At 38.9% G+C, this 18,410-nt stretch overlaps 1 pseudogene; it reads left to right on the top strand.

The window, feature by feature from the left end:
* The first annotated feature begins 6,031 nt into the window (after positions 1 to 6,031).
* LOC143665974 (protein ILRUN-like) overlaps positions 6,032 to 18,410 on the top strand; it is an 86,410-nt pseudogene continuing 74,031 nt past the window's right edge.

Below are 18,410 nucleotides of genomic sequence, written 5' to 3'. Positions count from 1 at the left end.
TGTGCATACATGTTATCCTGGGCTTGCATCCATGCAGATACTACCAACCCCCTATCCCTAGAGTAATTTGTTTTCTTGATCCTGGTCACCATGTTGCACATCCCCCAACATCTGTACTCCATTGTTCCAGGTCATTGTAACCTGATTGCTTTTCCATAATGCTCTTGGATGTTAAACTTGAAAGGAGCCCTGATTCAGACCTCCAGGCTGTCACCAGAAAGGTTTTCAGATACATTAATGCACCCAGAATGTGCACAAGAGTTACTGTGCTCTCTCCAGAACTGGGATCTGGGACCTGCACTGGGATCATGGCCTAGCTCTTTGATGATCTGATGACGTATATGGGAAGGGCCTGCAAATACACCATGAGGTTTTTCTGTTTTTAAGTTGCTTTATTCTAATTTGGCACTTTCACTGTTACTGAAAATCTTTAGCTGTTTTCTGGAGCTCTTAGAAAGGAGTCTGTGCCAGTTTTTGATTTTTGTTCCAAACTGCTGTCAACAGAAGGAACACAGGAGCATCTCACTATGCCATCTGGTGACATCACCTTACTGTTCTTTTTATGAGATGTGATTTATATGCATAAAATTCAGTCTTTAGTGTCCTGTTGACTTTGCCTTGACAAAATTTACAGTTATGTAACAACCACCGTATTCAAGTTATAGGTCTCCCAAATAGTTTCCTTGTACTCCATTGTAGTCAATATTTCCTCCCTTCCCAAACACTAGCAAGCACTGTGATGGTTTCTATTTCTTTTATTTTTCCCTTGTCAGAATTTCAAACAAGTGAAATCATATAGTATTTTGCCTTGGAGTTTTGCTTTTTCACTTACTATAATTCATTTATTATTCATATGTACCGTTATACATATCTCTACTTCCCTTTTTATATTACTGTGTGGAATTTCATTAAAATGTGGTATCACAGATTCTTTATCCATTTTCTATTTGAAGGATACTTGGGTTGCTTAGAGATTTTGTTGATTACAATTAAAGATGCTGAAAACAAAAATATGCATATGGACACAATATATGTATTTGTGCCCATACTCTAACAATGTTGTATCTTTTTGTCATATAACATATTAGGGCAGACAAAATTCCATCTTCCCTTGCCCACCTTAATGTTAGCTCTTTTCAGTGAAGTGTGGTATGTGTCCCATTTCTGCTCACAGAGATGTGAGGAAAGGCTCTGTAGGCTTATGTGAAATATATATACATATGTATGCATTTATTCTGTGATATGTGTCAATCCAGAAGGAAGAAGGCTCTTGCCACCATGTTTACATCTATACTTCCTGCCTTTCAATTTGGTTTCTTTTATGCAATTTTATTGAGCTATATCATATATTCACATAAAAATAATCATCCAAAGTGTACCGTGATTCAAAGTATCATCACATAGCTGTGAATTCATCGTCACAATTGATTTTTGAATATTTTATTACTCCAAAAAAAGTAAAAATAAAACTAAATGTAAAAAAAGGATGCCCCAAAATATCCCATACTACTTATTTATTTTCTTTGTTTTTCTTTTTCATTATTATTTTCTTTTTTCTTTCTTTTTCATCTATCTGTATATTGGATAAAGGGAGTGTCAGTCAAGATTTTCACAATCGCATAGTCACAACTCAAAATCTCTAGAGTTCTTCATTCATCTTCAAGAACCAAGACTATTGGATTACAGTTCAACAGTTTCAGATATTTCCCTCTAGTTACCCTTTGAACTTGGTTTTGATTTCTGCTATAGAAACCATATTGTGATCATGAGGTGACAAATCAAAAATTGAACAGTCAACATGGTGCAGGAGTACAGCAAAAGAGTGTGGGAGCCTGGATTCTGGGTGACTTTTTGAGCAGTTGAGACAAACCCCTCTAGCAGCTATCTAAATTAGACATTTTTTAGGTGAGACAAATAAACCAAAATTTGTTTAAACTATCAGTTATTACATATCTGTTACTTCGAATTGAGTGAAGCCTGGTGTGACATATACCATTGAGTAATTCTCATGTATGTAATTATAAATGATGCAGAATATTTCAGAGGGTATATATCATAGGTTTTCTGGTTGTTGCTGTTTGGTCTGTTGTTCTAATACTGCACTTCAGACTTTACATTTTATCGATACCATAAGAGGAAACACACTGGTACATTCTACTTTTCTGGCCTTATATTCTCAAGTAATTTCATTGAAGTTACTCATCCAAAAGATATGATAAATTTTAAGATTATAGCTATATCTGAGTTAGTTAAGTTAGATGTTTTCATTCATATTGTTCTAGTTTGCTATCTGCTGGACTGCAAAGATACCTAGGTTCAAGAAGGCTGATGACATTCAGGGTTTCTCTCTCGGCTGGAAGGGCATGCAGCAAAGTCTGCTAGCTTTCTCTTCTGGCTTCTTGTTTTATGAAGCTCCTTGAGAGGTATTTTCCTTGTTCATCTCCAAAAGTTGCTGACTGGTGGACTCTCTGCTTGTTGGTTCTGCAGCATTCTGAAGCTTTCTCCAAAATGCTTCTTCTTTTAAATGATTCCAGTAAATTAATCAAGACCCACCTGGAATGAATGGAGACATGTCTCCACCTACTCAAGTTTAGTAATTGAGTTACGTCTCCATGGAGATAACCTAATCAAGTTTCCAACATTTAATATTGAACAGGGATTAGAAAAACCGTTGTTCTCACAAGATCGATTAGGATCAAAACATGGCAATTCTAGGGTACATAAATCCTTTCAAATGGGCACGCATATGTTACAGAAGAAGGAATTAAGAATATCATGGATATCATATGATTTGTCTCATTCCATGAAGAAAGCCAAGTCTTAAAGCCAAGTATTCAGGTTCTGATTCTTTTCTTCTTTCAAATATTCTACACGCCCTCCATTGCAAGTTCTGCAGAAATAGCATATGGACAGGCTTAACTGAGGAATATATTAAATAGGAAAAGTCTTTTTTTTTTTTAAGACTCTATGCTGCTGTTTTCCAGAACAACATTTTCCTTTTGCAAATCTTCTTACTTCCATCTTCCAAGTATTTTCTGCTAAGGCCTTCAGGGACTCCCAGCTACAACATCTCCTGGTTAGAGTTAGTTATCTGATAAATTATATCTATCTAAAGGACATTGATTTCAAAGTTTGGACCATAGAATTTGAGAGACCCTGAGGTCAAGTCAAAGGGTCCATATGGTCAAAAGTATTTTATAGTCTATTTGACTTTTCCATTATATTTATATCTGCAGTGATGGTGTGAAAGCAATATTAGGAAAAACTGCTGGCAGTATCGCATGAATCAAAGCAGTGATACAATGTACTAGTGGTTACTATAACCAGATATATACTTATTTTTAAGTCAGTTTCATTTAAAAATGTTTCTGATGAAGCAGTAAACATTACAAATTTAATTAATTCTCAACCTTTGGGTACAATTCTTTTCTGATAAATCAGTAAGCATTACTTATTTTATTAATTCTCAATCCTTGAGTACAATTCTTTTTAACACTATTTGTGACAAAATGGGACATATGCATAAAGTATTTCTCTGCTCATCAAAATAGGATGGCTGGTTTTAGAAAAAGTTGTGTAAGAGTGCCTGAGTTGTGAGTTGAATCACATTTTTACTTGAGAGAACAATTGACAGATAAACTATGGCTATTCACACTTGAGTATTTGACAGATATTTTTCTGAAAATTTACAAAAATGAAGCTAACAGTATTTGTTGCCACTGATAGCATTCAAGCTTTCAAGCAAAGTCAAGAGTTTGAAAAACTTCTCTTAGCAACCAAGAGCTTGACAGCTTCCCAATACCTAAAGGACTGACTGTCTGATGAGATGGGTGGTGATATTAATGAACATGATTTTCTAATATTATATATTAAGTTTAGAAAATCTTTAAGATTTAGCCAACCAGTATTTTTCACATTATCAGGGTATGGTGTTCTTCCAACCTTCCACTTGCAATAAGTCATGCGTGCGGCCCACAATTGCTTTTCCAGGGGGCTGTGTCTAAATTCTGCCCCTTTCCATAATTGTGACCAAAAGGCAAGGGGCATTCATTTAGAGTGTTGCCTCTGCCACAGACCACACCCAAAGCCAATATAAGTGCTGGCTGCATAATTCACAGGGCAGGTTGGATCTATGCGCTCTGAGTGCTTATGTCTGTGCTATTGCCCTTTTTTGCCATTTCAAAAGCAGCCTATTGGGAGGCATCTCATTTCCAGGGATAGCCTTTCTAATTAAAACATATAAAGGTTTTGATATTTATGATAAGTAAGGAAAAAAAGATCTCCAATACCCCAACAATCTCAAGAAAGCCATTAGTTGTTTGGTGGGGAAACACTGACTTTACCAATTATAGTCAAAGGTATAGTTTCTGTCTTACCTGACTATACAACACTCAAGAATTTGACAGAGCAGCCAAGACCTTGCAGCTTGTCATGACTGACTATCCATCCCTGACTTTTGAGGTGAGATAGCAATGAGCCTGAGGCTTCTTTTAATTCCAAAAGAAAGTTACTGGTTAACATGACATGATCAATATAGTGAAGTAATGTTACACTTGTGAGACCTTTCCATTTAGCCAAATCCTTTGTCACTTGACTATGGCAGATAGCCTATGTACAGAGACTTGGGGGAGCACAGTGAAAGTTCATTATTAGCCCTCCCAAGTGAAGGCGAATGCAGGGTGAGTTGGTTTTTCTAGGGAGATACTAAAGAAAGCATTAGCAATATCTAATACAAAATGACACTGGCACAATTGGTTACTAATGTCTTGTAATAAACCAGCAATGTTCGAGACTGCAAGATCCAACAGTGGTGTTACTTTGTTTAACTCCTTATAATCTACTGTCATACACCATGCTCCATCAGGCTTGTTTACTGGCCACACAGGACTATTAAAAGGGCTATGGAAGGGTATTATTATCCCCACCCACTTCAACTCTTTTATGGTGGCTGAGAGTCTTTGGTGTCCTCCTGGAGGTTTATATTGTTTGTAGTCACGACTCTGAGGTAGGGGTACTTTTACAGGGGACCGTTTAGCTTGACCTCTCAATACCACTTTAATCACTCTACACTGGATGCAGAATTCCCCTATAGTGATGAGCAACATGGCATTATGTAGAAGATCAATTCCTAAAATGTACTCTGGTTTAGGGGAAATATATACTACATATACTTGTTGAGGGGTAGTCTCCCAATTTGCAAAGTTAGACTGTGCTGCTTTGCCTGGATTGTTCTCCCTGCATAGCTTTCTATAGCCAATACTGGCCCATCATATTGGGCTATATTCCCATAGATCAAGATACAGTCAGCTCCAATATCTATCAGTGCTAACGTGGACCAGTAAATGGTTAATTCTACATGTGGCCTCCAATCCCTGGAGTCCTTGCCTATTGTTCACACTCAGGCCTTTGACCTTCCTACTTTGAGAGAGGGAAAGGAGTTTATCAAACCTCTTCCAGGGGAGTGGAGGGCTCCAGGCTCAGGCTCTGAATGATGGTTTCTTTCCAGACTTTCCTTCTCCCTTGGAAACTTGGGAATTCACTTTAGTAACTGTTTGGTCTTAGGCAGTTTGCTCCATACTCTTACTGGGATTGCTTTAGGTTGCTTATCTATATCTTCTATCTCTGTGTCTATAGCAATGAGATCTGCCCACATCTGCTTGTGGAATATCCAATTAGGGTTGTCATACTCATAGGATACCTTTCCCATTACCTTTACTCCCACCCCTTTTTTCTACTACCTCTCTGACTCTCTGGTTGGTTATAACATGAGCAACAAGGGAAATGGCTGTCCCTCTAGTGGACTTAGGAGAGACAAGAGGCTCAGAGTAACGGTTGAGGGCAGTATGCAATACCTTGTCTTTCATTCCTATGGTAAAAGCTTCAGTATCCGGACCTCTGAAGGCCACAGCATAAATGGCATGCTTCATTTCTAGCCCCTCATAGAATCTTGAAGTGTTGTGTTTACCCTTATGATGTGGTAAGAGGCCTGGGGCCTACCTCAAAGGAGTGGGGCACAGCACCAGCTAGCAGCATGCTTCCTCCCAGTTCCCTGGCCCAGCAGCATGGCAGTGGCTCAGTTGTGAGGAGGTGGATAAGCTGGTATATGGCTCCCACCATTGAGGGCATGGACGTGGACCTGGACCTCGAGCTGATGGAGAAATTCAGCTGCCCTGGCACCACCGTCAAGGACGTGCTCATCTCAGACTTCCAGCAGCTGCTTGGTCCTCAGCTCAAGCCGGCTGAATGTGCCTTCTTCCTGGACATAACCAACTGGAATTTGTAAGCAGCAATTGGTGCCTATTATGACTTTGAAAGCCCAAACATCAGTGTGCCTTCTATGTCCTTTGTTGAAGATGTCTCCGTAGAAGAAGGGGAATTCGTACCTCCTGACATATAGTTTATAAAAACATAGCAGATCCAAAATTCTGGGGCAGAGGCCTGGCCTCCAGAGGTTTCTCTGAAATATGTTGGGGGATAAAAAATTAGACATGTGAACATGGTGATGGTGAGATTGCTAGAGCCCCAAGAGATTACAGATGTCAGCATCCAGATGTGCAGCCACAGCAGAGTAAGAATATATCAGGGACAGTGGTAGATGTGCACTGCTACAGGACTGTATTATGTTTCTCAGTGTGGAGGTGGGTAGACTTTTAAAAGAAAAGCAACAGCTGTCATCTTTTGAAACGGAGTTCAACACACAGTCACATCTCAAGGTAGAAGGAAACTTCAACCCATTTGCCTCTCTCCAAAAGAACTGACAATTAGATGAGAACAACCTAAAAGACCCTGGAGATTCTGACTCATTCAACAAAAAATATATGGGTTCTTACTCCTGACCAAACCAAGCTAGATCAGAATAGACTTTCACAGAACTCTGTAAATCTGTCCCCCAGCAGTTACTCAAATAACTTATAAGTGGTGACCTACAGTAAGGTAGGTGCCCTCAAAGAAGAGGAGAAGGAGTAGGTGGTGGGCTGGGAGTTTTGATACCCCTACAGGGCAAACGCAGAAGACTAGAATGGTACTCCTTGGAGGAGGTTCTTTAAGACTACTCAGCTCTTCTGCCGATAGCTTCAAAACACACAAAAACTTACTTCTTCTCCCCTTCCCTCATCCCCAACTCTTTATGTCCTATGAACATTGTTTCATCCACATTTATAATTTTTACTCCTGTCTCTCTGCCCTGATTTTGGCATTGAAAGAATGAAGTTCATCTTTACCTTTAGTATCAGCAGCCATGCTTCCAGTGTAAACATATACTCAAAAACTTCTGCAATTTGTTCCTACTTTGCTATTTTTGGTTTTGGGTAGAGGTTGTTTTTGTTTTGTTTTGTTTTGTTTTTTTGAGGAAAAAGACAAGCTCAGTGATTTATCCTAAGTATTGTTGTTAGACTTTCACTTTACCCTATTTGCATGTTTTCTTGTTGATGTCTTTTCAGTCTGCTGTGGCCCACATTGTACCCACCACCCAAAGAGGCCCAAGTGATATTTTGACTTGTCATATGTGAGGAATGAGAAAGTTATTTTTAAATTATATTTTAAAATTTATTTAAGTTTTAATTTTCTGGTTTTTGTAAGACACTCTTGTAGGTATTTGCCTTCTTTATGTAGTTAATTTGTGCTAGCTAATTAAACAGTGCCTTCCACACTCTGCAAGCTGGTGATGGTTCCTAGTTGTTGGCTTTTGGCTAGTTGAATAAAACCTTGATTTTGAGAGCTCCCTGTGGTAGGCAGTTCATGTGGCAGGATCCTGTAAACATGCCTGTGCATCCTTCCGATTAATAATGCTGTGACATTAAGCCTAGGTCTCCACTTAATATACTCAGATACATTTTTAAGCCTTTGCTTCATCTTGACGTTTATCCCCCAAAAGTCTTGCAGCTCCTCCATATTTTGCCAATGCTGGGTATTGTGCATTACATCCCTGTCATTAGGCCACGCAACCTTATACCCCTCAATCAGACATACTTAATAAGGAGGCAATTTTTGCATCAGCTGAGGTGGCATTAGAGCTTTGATGTTGTGAAAGTTGGGTTGTAATAGATGCCAATTTACTCATCTCCACTCCAGAAAGTACTACTCCCTCTGCTTCATGACCTCAGAAGCCAATCGGATAAGGACTGTCTAGTTTTTTATCAATACCATTGCCCTAAATTGCCCAATTTGGCTGTGGTAGAATCTGTCGTAGTAATGTGTAATTTCTGTTCGGGCATTTGGAATTGCTGAACCCAGGGGGCTGATCTTGTGACATTTTCCATTTCTGTTGTATCATGTGGCACACCTGTTGGGGCTCTTCATTCTCCCCCACCTCCGATTCTTCCTCTCTTCCTCTTCCCAGGAGGAGTCTCTAGATCTCACATTTTGGGGTCCCATCCCATAGTAGTTAGTATACTGCCGACTTGAACTCAGAGTAATTTGCTTCCCTGTCCTCAAGCATATATACAAGTTACTGTTTCTAATTGATTATCCACACAATGCAAGTGCTCTGTTATGGCATCTTGCACATTCTGTTTGAGTGAACCACATGTTCCTCTTTAATTTTAATTCTTCCTTTACCACCTTCTTTTCTGCCTCTGTGACAAGGATCTTAAAAGAGGCCAGGCTATGGCCATTACTACTTGGTGTCCTTTTTCTTTTTGCTAAAATTTAATTGTCCTGCTATCTGTTGCAAAACAACAACCCCACCAGAGTTTTTAGGTGTCCTCATATTCTCATGGCAGTCCCCGTTCATCTAGGAGGGCAACCGCCCCTCCCCACATAGATGATATAAGCCAATTTGGGATTTCCCCCTTGGGTTCTCCCTTCCCAGAACTCATGCCCTCTTTGGTCGGTGGCTCTTTGGCTTCCTGGCTGGCTCAACAATTGTTCCAGCCCAACTCTTGAAGGGCTTGGGTCAGTGCAGCCCCAAGACCAAAGAACGCACTAGGCCCAGAGTCAGATATGAGTATTATTAGGACTTATGAAAGACTTTTCTCAGGGGTGGCTATCTGGAAAATGGAGGTTGCATTCTGCAAGGGTGGGAGTGCATGGGACAGCTTATAATGGCTTAGGACAAAGACATGCCATGAGAACAGAGTTTCAGCAGGATCTCATGATACAGGGGTCAGGAAATTTGTTAGATTTGTTATCCATAGAATCAAGGTAAAGGAATTTAATGTTGTACAAGATAATGGATTATGGTATCATTTGCACATTCTTTTCTCCCCGAGAAAGTCTGTTGACCTTTAACTTCTGTCCTGGTCATGTAAGTGGCTATGTGTATCCATAGGTGTCATAAAATAAAGCATAGGGGAAGATCCATTCAAAGAGAAAGATAGAACAATGGATTTTAATGTATTAAAATATTTTTAAAAAATTGATATGGCTTCAGATTCCATATTGCTACTAGTTTTTTTTTTATTAATTAACGGAAAAAAAGAAATTAACCCAACATTTAGAAATCATACCATTCTACATATGCAATCAGTAATTCTTAACATCATCACATAGATGCATGATCATTGTTTCTTAGTACATTTGCATTGGTTTAGAAGAACTAGCAATACAACAGAAAAAGATATAGAATGTTAATATAGAGAAAAGAAATAAAAGTAATAATAATAGTAAAAAACAAACAAACAAACAAACAAACAAAAAAACCTATAGCTCAGATGCAGCTTCATTCAGTGTTTTAACATGATTACTTTACAATTAGGTATTATTGTGCTGTCCATTTTTGAGTTTTCGTATCTAGTCCTGTTGCACAGTCTGTATCCCTTCAGCTCCAATTACCCATTATCTTACCCTGTTTCTAACGCCTGCTGAACTCTGTTACCAATGACATATTCCAAGTTTATTCTCGAATGTCCGTTCACATCAGTGGGACCATACAGTATTTGTCCTTTAGTTTTTGGCTGGACTCACTCAGCATAATGTTCTCTAGGTCCATCCATGTTATTACATGCTTCATAAGTTTATCCTGTCTTAAAGCTGCATAATATTCCATCGTATGTATATACCACAGTTTGTTTAGCCACTCGTCTGTTGATGGACATTTTGGCTGTTTCCATCTCTTTGCAATTGTAAATAATGCTGCTATAAACATTGGTGTGCAAATGTCCGTTTGTGTCTTTGCCCTTAAGTCCTTTGAGTAGATACCCAGCAATGGTATTGCTGGGTTGTATGGCAATTCTATATTCAGCTTTTTGAGGAACCGCCAAACTGCCTTCCACAGTGGTTGCACCATTTGACATTCCCACCAACAGTGGATAAGTGTGCCTCTTTCTCCGCATCCTCTCCAGCACTTGTCATTTTCTGTTTTGTTGATAATGGCCATTCTGGTGGGTGTGAGATGATATCTCATTGTGGTTTTGATTTGCATTTCTCTAATGTCCAGGGACATTGAGCATCTCTTCATGTGCCTTTTGGCCATTTGTATTTCCTCTTCTGGTAGGTGTCTGTTCAAGTCTTTTTCCCATTTTGCAATTGGGTTGGCTGTCTTTTTGTTGTTGAGTTGAACAATCTCTTTATAAATTCTGGATACTAGACCTTTATCTGATATGTCATTTCCAAATATTGATTCCCATTGTGTAGGCTGTCTTTCTACTTTCTTGATGAAGTTCTTTGATGCACAAAAGTGTTTAATTTTGAGGAGCTCCCATTTATTTATTTCCTTCTTCAGTGCTCTTGCTTTAAGTTTAAGGTCCATAAAACCGCCTCCAATTGTAAGTTTCATAAGATATCTCCCTACATTTTCCTCTAACTGTTTTATGGTCTTAGACCTAATGTTTAGATCTTTGATCCATTTTGAGTTAACTTTTGTATAAGGTGTGAGATATGGGTCTTCTTTCATTCTTTTGCATATGGATATCCAGCTCTCTAGGCACCATTTATTGAAGAGACTGTTCTGTCCCAGGTGAGTTGGCTTGACTGCCTTATCAAAGATCAAATGTCCATAGATGAGAGGGTCTATATCTGAGCACTCTATTCGATTTCAAAAGATAGGAATACAAGGGAACTTCCTTAAAATGATAGAGGGAATATATGAAAAACCCACAGCTAATATCATCCTCAATGGGGAAAAATTGAAAACTTTCCCCCTAAGATCAGGAACAAGACAAGGATGTCCACTATCACCACTATTGCTACTAGTTTTTAAGATGTACAACATTGTTGAGTTTTGACATGGTGTCAAAAAGAATATACACAATTATCCGAATGTACTATTTAAAATACTCCTCCTCTTTCAACTATCTGGGAGAGGCCAAAACAATACATTAAAACACATTAAATGTAGACGTAGATATGGGAATTTAATTATATTCTGTTAAGGCAGATATTAAAGACATTTACAAGATAACTCTTCACAAATGTTTTTTAGGAAGAATATAGTTACATTTATAAACTATTTTAAACATGTTAATATCTAAGAGGTTTACTGTTGCTATTTAAAAACAAATTAGTAAGTATTTTAAAATTTCCTCAATTTAAATTTCTAACACTGAATCTATGGTTATAGCCTATATAAATAAACATCATTTGGGGATCCTCAATAATTTTTAAACTATGGAAATGGGTCCTGCGATCAAAAAATGTAAAAATGATTCTCTCATATAACACTTGTATTTTAATGAGCTCCTTCACATTTTTTAGCCCAAAGTGGAAAATTTGGAGGTCTTTCAGGCATTGTGACTAAGAACGTGATGAAAATAGTATTTATGAAAGAAAGTTTTAATGCTTCTCTGAACCATGCTTTTCTGTAAAGGAAAAGAACAGCTCTTTGTGGCAGGAAGTCCCCTCTCTGGTAGATAATGCCTCTGGTGGGTCCAGGATCCCCTTCTGTAGTAGATACTGGATTGGTGTGTCCCTTTTCCAAGAACAAAGAAGAAATGCTATAACTGAAAAGAAACTTAGTAAATACTCAGTCCTCCTCATTTGCTTTGTAGATAAGAGAACTAAGGTGTGGAAAGAAACATTGAGACTCATATAAAAGACCATGACAAGTTAGCACTTCTCAAACCAGAACCTAGTTTCCCTGAGCACTTATCTCTTCCTATTTTACTGCAGATCCTGAAAATAGCTTTGTTTTAAAATTGCATTATTGTTTTTCAACATTATGAGGGGTTGACCTTAATCTCATCTCAATTTAATGACCTCATCTTTCATATAATTCCTTGTGTGGTAGAATTACTCACAATTACTGGTAGTACAGCATAAATTCCAGGGCTACTGTTAATTTGAAATGGTGAGTAAGTGCAGGATGACCTTTGCTGATCAAATATAGAAACAGATGTCCCCCAGAATATGGAGTGTGTGAGTTTCTCAATCTCTCATGCACATCTTCGTGGGTGCAGGTCTGCTTCTGTTAGTAAGCATCCCAAGCTGTGGGTTTCACTGTGAGTCCACATCAATGGTCAGCTCATGCAAACTGACCCTTAATTTTTCCATTATTTCCCTTATTTTTCTTCCCCCACAAGTGAATGAGACTAAAGTGGGTTTCTTTTTCAGAACATATGTCACCTAAGGAACATGTGTGCATTATTCTTTCAAAATTAGGCAATCTTAATCATTGAGATGATATAGCATGTTGAAAAATGAATGTTTATTAAAATAGGAATGATCACTCCAAATGAATATCCCTTCTCATTTAAATCCATTTTATTTTTTATTTTTGTTGTCTTAGAGTCATATACTATATCCCTAACCTGGACAAAATTCTCACAGAGACATGCAATTGATCACAAAAAACATAAAACAAGCACATGTGGATCAAATAGAAAGCAGATAATGTTACAAAATGAAAAAAAAACTAGACGCTTCCATGTGTATGTGCCCAGGGAATCAATCCTGTGCACATGACTGAATATAATCATCAGGTTGAAGTTGAATACGCACTTTTAGCAATATCTAGACTTGATGTTGGCTATCGAATCGTTTAATTAAGATGACAGATCTAATTTGAAAATTGAAAATTTCCCAGTATCTCTAGGGTTGTGTGTGTGTGCATGTGTTCGTGAATGGGTGCTGTGTACACTAGAAAATTGCCAGCATTTCACTGCATTTCTGTTGTAAGAACTCAGTTATTTTGAAGAGTTGAAAAAAATCCTGGAACGTTCAGGTAGTCAAATGATCTAATTATACCACATATGATAAATTACTTGGTGCTATTATGAGCACCAGCCATGTAAAAATAACCAGTGCTCCTCCTACCTTCCCTTGCCAAAGCACAAATACCCATAGAAATTCAATATTATCCTAGGATAAAAACCAACACATATTCTCTGAGATTATTTGTACTACTTCCATGGCCAAAATTTATTATTTTTTTGATAAATATCCTTGGTTATTTTTAGTGATCAACAGGATCATTCTGTTCTCTATATGAATTCTCTCTTCAGTGCTCTGCTGTCTCTGTTTGATGAGTTCCTCGTACATTGGAATAGGGCAGAAACATTTTTTCCTCAAAGGGAAATTAAATACTCTTAGTACATCTGAACCCCACCATAGAGGGATCAATTATCCAAATGACAAATAAGACTTTTTATCAGGAATCCTTCCCCACAGAGTTACTGTTAAAGGTAAAATTATAGAAAGTATTTTAAGACTAGCTTTTAATATGCCTCTTTCTCTCTCGAAATCATAATTTAAAAATTGTGAGGACCTTGGTGCGTATATGGCCAATGCATTTGCTTTATCAATAATGGTAGAAAAGATAAATGGAAAATCTTGCTCTGAATGCAAGTACTTTCCAAGTTTATTTACTCAAACCCTCGAATAGCAGCACCAATAATGATGTCAGCCCTTAATTTCTTAGTGTTACTGAGAAACTGTTCTTTGGATATGTCAAAGCTTAGTGGGAAAAAGTAGCTTCGAGAAGGAAGAGAGAAGAGGACTGAATGCAACCCATTTTTATTTTATACTTTTTCATGATCAGCTCCTGACAGTGTTCCTACTACTATCTTCGGCTTGTAGTAGGTGAGAAGAAACCATAAGCCAGAGATTGGAAATTTAGAGCTAAACATTGCTCAGCATAATGGTGAGCAGATATAATTCCAGCCTTAAAATCATTTCCTTTGAGAAATTAAGATGACACACTTATTAAAGATCTTTGACATCAGACAAACTTTAGGTTCTCTGAGGGAAGTTTTATGTTTCCTGATACATTTTGCTCATTGTTTAAAAACTATTACATCAGGCTCAAACAGATCCCAAAAGTAGAAGGAATGAGGACTTTAGCATACAATCATTAAAGCAGACAGATGTGTGAATACTAGCTACACAATAATAGCTTGCTCTAAGTCTTCTTGTAACCTATAGACTTAAAAACAATCTCTCATGTGTTTCTTCTCTTCCCCCTTCCCTACACTTGTAGCCTCTTTTGAGATTTTCAATTTTCCTTAACACAATTTTCATGTAAATTTTGCTGCTTGGGAGCTTTATATGTTGGTGTTTGCTGCTCTTTCTGGTCACAAAGGAGCAAAGGACACTAAGCATGATAAAATCTCTTCTCCTGTAGATATTTGATATTTATGATCTTGAAGAAAACAATCAACCACTGAGGGCAAATCAACCATGTGTAGGCATGGAAATTTAGGTGCAATGACCTCACTGGGCAAGAAGTGAATGAACATTAAACTCTCTAGTATGTTTCTAGCATGAGCCTTCAATGAGATGAGATAGTGATGGTAGCGGTGGTGGCAAATAAGAAGGGGAAGGATCAGGTCCTATTTTATAAATATAAGCAAAAGTTTCATGGAAAACATTTGTCTGTTCAAGGGAGAATCATTCTCATTTTAGATTCCAAGAAAGAATTTTCTTTTTCCTAAAAGAGGGATTTTAGAATAATGCTAAACTCACCACCCAACCTTACAGACCTAAACCCATCCATTTTGCCTTACTCCATTACAATGCAGAAATCCCCCCCTCAGGGACCTGAGGAGTTGGTGACTTGGGTCCTCTCATGAATGAGCTTCAGGGAATTCAGGAACTCCTTGAAATTATAGCCAAAATATTGTGTGTGTAAATGTGTACTTTCTACTGGAAAGGTTTACAGCTTTCATCAACTTCTCACAGACCACATTGACCCAAAAGTTTTAAAATCATTGTTGCAGAGAGAGCACTACTGTCATAGAGTAGACATAAAATAAAGCACTTGGGATATATAGAAAATGTTGCAATATCACCAAAAAATATTTTCAGAATATGATTTCCACAGAAATTGATGTATAGAGAAAAATCGTCTAGAGATTTAGATCCTATAGTAAGGGCTGCCAAATAAGTAGATCAGTTGGGCATGGACCTTGAGACATTTGGAATTTATAAAATTATACAAAGGATCATCAAATCTCCTCCCTATTCATGCTAGGTTTTATGTTTTAAGCTATATTTTATTGAGCACCTTCTGTATTTCAGGTACTGAACTGAATGCTATATGTACATTAATTTATACATTTCATTTTCATATGTGTATTAGTTAGGGTTCTCTAGAGAAACAGAATCAACAAAAAATATTCATAAATATAAAATTATAAAAGTATCTCACGTAACTGCGGAACCATAGAGTCCAAAATCTGTAGCGCAGGCTGTGAAGCTGATGATTCCAATGGAGGGTCTGGACAAACTCCACAGGAGAGGCTTGCTGGCCAAAGCAGGAAGAGAGTCTGTCTCTTCCAAATCCTCCCTAAAAGGCTTACAGTGATGAGATTAAGCATCACCAATTAAAGAAGACACTCCCCCTGGATGATTACAAGTGGAATCAGCTGTGGATGCAGCCAACATGAGCTTGGTCTAATTCCATGAAATGTCCTCACAGCAAAAGACAAGCCAGCACTTGCCCAACCAGACAAACAGGTATCACCACCTGGCCAAGTTGACATATGAACCTGACCATGACAGTCCACCCCTTGTCAACTTGGCAGCTATACTCATCACCTTAAACCATACCTAATTTCTAAATAGAAAACAATAAAAGATACATTTTTCTTTCACCCAACAATACTCAACTGTCCTACATATAACCAGAAACACATTAAATCTCTACAGAATAGGGTGCAAGTCCTTGGGCAATACCCATTCTTAAACTTGATAGCTTACAACTTAAATAGTATAACATGAACAAAATGGCATTGCAGTCTTCATTTCTGTAACTGATCACGTGGCTGTAGTTCATATTTATCACTACCTTCTTCCGCTACCGATTCCATGTTCCCTTTACCCTCAGCAAGCACTTCAGCTGGCTGTGGTTCTTTGCCTGGTGGGGTTACCCAAACCTTTATTCCTGAAATTTCAGAGCCATTGGTAGCCCTGTCTGGATTGGGTTGTTGCAATATTTCATTGATTTTAATCACGGGCATGGTATTACTAAAAGATGCCCTAGGGGATCTCCTATATTCCAGGAAAATTCTTCTTTACCTCCATTGTGTAGTTACAGTCCTATTTCCCCCTGATCATTAGGGTCAGTCACCCCAGCCAGTAATGTAATCCCCTTCTTGGCTTATTGATCCAGGGGCATGAGCAACCCAAAGTGACCAGGTGGCAGTCTTTGATTCCAGTTTAATGGAATCATTGTTGTTTCTCCTGGTGGAAGCACTCCCCCTTTTAGAACCAAAACCTGTAGGCCAGCAGAGCTCAGGGTCACAGAGACAGGAAGCAAAAATTTCCCTAGTGGATCACTAGAGGTAATAGTGAGTGATGCCACTCCCATTCCCACCCCTTGGTTCCTGGACCCATGGATATGGGAGAAATAGCACCATACAACAGATGCTGATTCAAAGCATACACAGCTTCCTGGAGAACATTACCCCAGCCCTTCAAGGTATTGCCACCTAGTTGGCACCGTAATTGAGTTTTCAAAAAGACATTCCAATGTTCTATCAATCCAGCCACTTCTGGATGATGGGGAACATGGTAAGACCAGAAAATTCCATGAGCATGTGCCCATTCCCACACTTCATTTGCTATGAAGTGTGTTCCCTGATCAGAAGCAATACTGTGTGGAATACCACGATGATAGATAAGGCATTCTGTAAGCCCACAGATGGTAGTTTTGGCAGAAGCATTGCATGCAGGGAAAGCAAACCCGTATCCAGAGTATGTGTCTATTCCAGTTAGAACAAATTGCTGCCCCTTCCATAAAGGGATGGTCCAATATAATCAACCTGCCACTATATAGTCAGCTGGTCACCTTTGGGAATGGTGCCATATCAGGGTCGTTGCTGCTGGCAGATTGGGCACTCAGCAGTGGCTGTAGCCAGGTCAGCCTTGGTGAGTGGAAGTCCATGTTGCTGAGCCCATGCATAACCTCCATCCCTACCACCATGGCCACTTTGTTCATAAGCCCATTGGGCAATGACAGGAGTTGCTGGGGAAAGAGGCTGACTAATATCCACAGAATGTGTCATCTTACCCACTTGATTATTAAAACCTTCTTCCGCTGAAGTAACCCTGTGGTGCACATTCACACGGGACACAAATATCTTCATGTTTTTAACCCCCTCCAAAAGGTCTACCCACTTACTTCTTCCCTAGACCTCTTTGTCACCAATTTTCCAATTATAGTCTTTCCAAATCCCTGACCATCCAGCCAAACCATTAGCAATAGCCCATGAGTCAGTATATAAAAGAATCTCTGGCCAGATCTCCTTCCAAGCAAAATGAACAACCAGGTGCATTGCTTGAAATTCTGCCCACTGGGAGGATTTTCCCTATACCACTGTCCTTCAAGGACACCCCAGAAAGGGTTTTTTAGTGCTGCAGCTGTCCACTTTCAGGTGGTACCTGCATATTGTGCTGACCCATCTGTAAACCAGGCCTGAGTTTTCTCTTCCTCAGTCAATTCACCGTAAGGAACTCCCCAAGAGGCCATAGCTCTGGTCTGGGAAAGAGAAGGTAATGTGTCAAGAGTGGAGACCATAGGTATTTGGAACACTTCTTCATGTAACTTACTTGTACCTTCAGGACCTGCTCTGGCCCTATCTCGTGTATACCATTTCCATTTTATAATTGAGTGCTGCTGTGCATACCCAACTTTATGGCTTGGTGGGTCAAACAACAGCCAGCTCATGATAGGCAACTCAGGTCTCACGGTAACTTGGTAGCCTAAGGTTAAGCATTAGGTCTTCACTAAGGCCCAGTAGCAGGCCAAAAGCTGTTTCTCAAAAGGAGAATAGTTATCTGCAGCAGATGGTAAGGCTTTGCTCCAAAATCCTGATGGTCTGCATTGTGATTCTTCTATAGGGACCTGTCAAAGGTTCTAAACAGCATCTCTATTTCTCACTGACACTTCCAGCCCCATTGGATCTGCTGGATCATATGGCCCAAGTGGCAGAGCAGCTTGTACAGCATCCTGGACCTGTCGCAGAACCTCCTCTTGTTCAGGTCCCCACTCAATATTAGCAGCGTTCTGTTCATTCGATAAATGGGCCAGAGTAGCA

The sequence above is a fragment of the Tamandua tetradactyla genome, chromosome 22 (genome assembly GCF_023851605.1).
Source record: "Tamandua tetradactyla isolate mTamTet1 chromosome 22, mTamTet1.pri, whole genome shotgun sequence".
Lineage (NCBI taxonomy): Eukaryota > Metazoa > Chordata > Mammalia > Pilosa > Myrmecophagidae > Tamandua > Tamandua tetradactyla.
The sequence above is the reverse complement of the archived record's forward strand: the minus strand, read 5'-3'. Positions and strand labels throughout refer to the sequence as shown.